The 3,906-nt window shown below is 35.4% G+C and overlaps 1 long non-coding RNA gene across 1 annotated transcript; it reads left to right on the top strand.

Moving 5' to 3' along the window:
• The first annotated feature begins 643 nt into the window (after window positions 1–643).
• Window positions 644–3,390, top strand: LOC120324733. Its single transcript, XR_005566260.1, has 3 exons — window positions 644–998; window positions 2,167–2,300; window positions 2,882–3,390. It is a non-coding gene; the product is annotated as an uncharacterized LOC120324733 (long non-coding RNA).
• The last annotated feature ends 516 nt before the right edge of the window (window positions 3,391–3,906 follow it).

Below are 3,906 nucleotides of genomic sequence, written 5' to 3' on the forward strand. Positions count from 1 at the left end.
TATGTGTATATTGTTTTTGTAATTGTAAAGAAATGTAATATAAGTGTAAATATATTTATATATTGCTCTAGTTCTCTCTTATTTCACTTCTCTTATTTTTTTTTTTTTCTTTTCCCTTGGTTTTGGGGGGGTAGCTCTTGTGGTGGGGTTTGGAGACTTGGCAGGGAGCCAGCTCCAAACCACCACAAGGTGTTATCGTTTCCAGTAGAAGGAGAAATTTCCGTGTTGCATACACTTTTTCAAAAGTTAACTCCTTACCATCATATAAGAAGGATAAAAATGATATCTCACAAATTCTTTACTGTAAGTAAAACATAAAGAAAACAATAAGCTTATCTCAAAAGCATTTGCTCTAATGCTGCCTTGTTTGCCTTATCCTTATTATTCATGGCTTCAGTTCAGTTCTAAAGTATTCTTTCCTTGCTTATCCATCTTATGATACCATTCTTCATACATAGGTACTCTATCTAGTATCTCAACAGCTAGTTGACATTGTTTCTTTACTTATCACCCTCTTACAGTTCTTTCATATTTTTTTTCCTGTATAGGTTTTTCTGATCCATCTTTCTCCTTTTCTGGGCCTCCAATGTGCTAGTCCTACAGAATGCAGGGACTAATTTCATCTCCTGTGACTATTTTTAAGAGTAAAATACCACCTGACTTGGTGTGGGGTACTTTAGTGTGATGAGATTAGAAAAGTAGCTGGCAGAGACACTGTGAGAAGGAACTGAAGGACACAGCAGAAGTCCTGAACCTCGTGCACATCCTCACATGTCTTGCCAAGCATCCTGTCAGAGGGAGAAGGGATTTTGTTGACTCTCTACTCTCCTCCTCTCCAGATACTCTGTGGTTCTTGTCATCTGTGCCTTCTGCAACCTCCATACCCATAGTATCATCACAGAAGCAATGTTTATCCTCGAGGAGAAGGAATTATTTATTTTAGGGGATACAAAAGCTGCATAGATCTTTTCTTACTTTACAACCTCAGTGGGTCTCAGGTAAATTACTAAATTTAAGGCTTCAACTACCAGACACATTTCATCTAAATGTAAAATAACAGGTTCATCTTCTAAATATAACAATTTACAGGAAAGAAATCTGAGACTATTTCTTGCAGAAAAAAGTAACAATACCTATTCATGAGAATAATCTGCCAAAAAGCCTACAAATTCTGATGATTTTATGTAGAAAGAGAAGATAATTTTCCAAATCTGGCACTTGTTAGCAATGTAATGTGCCTTTAGGGTAAGCTATTGGCACACATCCCTTAAGAACTAGGCTATAAAACATTAGAAAACAGATGTTTGACTAAAAATAAAGTAAACAGAAATTTCAAACATTAACTTTGGGAAGACTTTCATTATTCAGATGTTATTAACTGCACTTCCTGGACTCACTGCAGTACCTCTAACTATTAGAGAGGTTAATATCATGCTTTTACTGGGTTTGCTGTTGGCAGATGATCATTTCTTTTAGACACTGTGAACATATCTGGAAATGACAGAGATAATGCAAGCTGGTTAGCATAAGAAACAGATTTTATACATTTTTTTACAAGCAGCCCTACCAAAGCTCAACCTGTGTATGCACAAAAGCCTTCAAATTTCCTCTTTTGTATGTCTCTACTACTTTTGAGGTTTTGAGGGGTGAAGGATAGGCATTTATGTATACAAATATTAGAATTTACATCAAAAAAATGTCCTTAATTTCAAAGTTTTACATATTTCTCAAGTTAACATCCCCAAACTTAAGCACACTTTGTCATACCTATGTCATGGTGAATTTAATGTATCTTTTGTCATACCTATGTCATGGTGAATTTAATGTATCTTTTTGTCATATATCTTTGTTAGTTATGTACCACGTTCTAAGGCTCAGATTTTGTGATGCTAACATCTATTCCGTCTTCATCTAACAACTTTTGGGAAAAAAAATGCAGATGGATTTCTGCATTTTCACAAAAAAATTGTCCTTTCTTTTATGTAATGTATCAAAGTAGGCAAAAAGTGTTCTTGCTCACTAACCATAACAACATTGGCAACTTATAATGAAGTGAGACAATAAAAGTGAAATATCAGCAAAAAAGAAAAAAAAAATATCAGTGGATTTTTAGACATCTAGGCATGTGTGTCAGATCCTTACCCATTTTGGATAATCTTGTTACAGAAATATGTGGCAATTATCCTGCCAGAATTACCATTCTGATTTGCAAACACAGGCATAGATTTCTGAACTCTGCTGAGATTTGCCTGAGGGACAGATGGAAGAATGCAGAGGCCACCTTAGCAGTCTTCAAGAAGGTAAATTAAATCTTAGATTGAACTCTATCATATCATTATGAGTAATGGCAAACTTCCCCTTTACTTCTCCTTTACAAACTTCACCAATGGAGCTCGTTGTGAAACCTGCCATAGCTTCTGTCTCCCAGCAGTTTTGTTCCAAGTCTTTTTAGATGGGTGAAACAAATTTCAGTGATTGGTGTACAGTATAACTCCTGAGAGACTTGTTCTTTCTTACTGTTATATTGTCTCAGGTAAAACCTATAAAACACAATATTTATAAATTATCACTGGTAGCAGCAGCTTCACTATGGCAGAAACATTCTTGCTTCAGAATAAATATATTAGATGACTCTGATAGGGTCAAAACCTGGTACTGCATGAACCTGAATTATTGTTTTCCTTGTGAATGAAGAGAGCACCATAGCATGAAGCAGTGGGTTTTACTGGTCTTAGGAGCATCTCTGATTCCAACTCCAAAATCTTTCTCTAACCCGTTTGTTTTTCAGGTTTTCTTCAGCACAAAGTTTTAGGAGTATATAATTCCTATGTTGCATATATAGAACTCATAATATAAAACTTTTCTTTTTAAATATTGTCAGGAAAAGCAACCACGACCTCCCTGTGACAAAGGAAAATGCATATGTAGTTATTTGTGTGCTTTGAAGAGCTGCTCAGTAGAGTTGCTGGACCAAAGGCAGTTCAAGATAAGAATTGGTTGCAGCAAATATGGAACTGAAAGTTTAGAATTTCAAGCCAGAGAAATTTCCTCTGTGAAAAGCAGTTTAAAATTAATTAACAAGAAAATTTCGTTACCACTACTGAAGGAGAATGGCACTGTTGGCAAACCTCCGGGCCTCACTATTACAAACGTAGAAGCAGAAGTTGGGGTGTTCTTTTAGGAATCAGCTGTTACACCTGTTGTGTAAATTACAGCACATTGTCAAATGAGTAATAGTGGATTGGTTAAAAACCTGGAATAAATCCAATGTACCAATGGCTTTCTGTCAATCTGTCAAGTCACTTAAAGAGAAATTTTGCAAAGTTCTGCCTGGGGTCTGGTTCTGTTCAATATTTTCATTAATAGCTTGAATAGATGAAATAAAGGAAATGCATGCAGAAGAAACAAATCTGGGAGGAAGTATTTCTTTTTTGGAGGACAAAATATGAATAAGACATGATAAATTATATGAACTTTGATCCACAAAATTACTTCTGATAAAAACAAGTATTAAGTACTACATGTAATATGGAAAATCAAATGCACAAATAGTAAACTAAAACTTGGATACACAGCAACACTGTAAATAAAAAGGTTTGTGTTTTGGGTCAGTCAAAGTCCTTGAATAGGTCAATAGTCGCTCTCTTTTATCTGCTAAATAAATTAAATCTCTTTTGTCCCTCTTTCTTGGGCTCTCTGCCTCAGAACAGACTATCTAATATTTGTGTTCTGAAGGCCCACACACAATCATACTTCTTCACAAGTATTTGATTCTTCCATGGCTGTTTATGGGATTCTGCTTTAACCAATGTGATTCATTACAGACTAAGATAGACAAACATAGTGAGATTGATACAGTAGTTTTTCCACGCACTAGTGGGCTTTCAACTTGCTGTTACAGCTTTC

This window comes from Pipra filicauda, unplaced genomic scaffold, assembly GCF_003945595.2.
Source record: "Pipra filicauda isolate LSUMZ 115617 unplaced genomic scaffold, ASM394559v2 scaffold67_size6003252_pilon, whole genome shotgun sequence".
Taxonomy (NCBI): Eukaryota; Metazoa; Chordata; class Aves; order Passeriformes; family Pipridae; genus Pipra; species Pipra filicauda.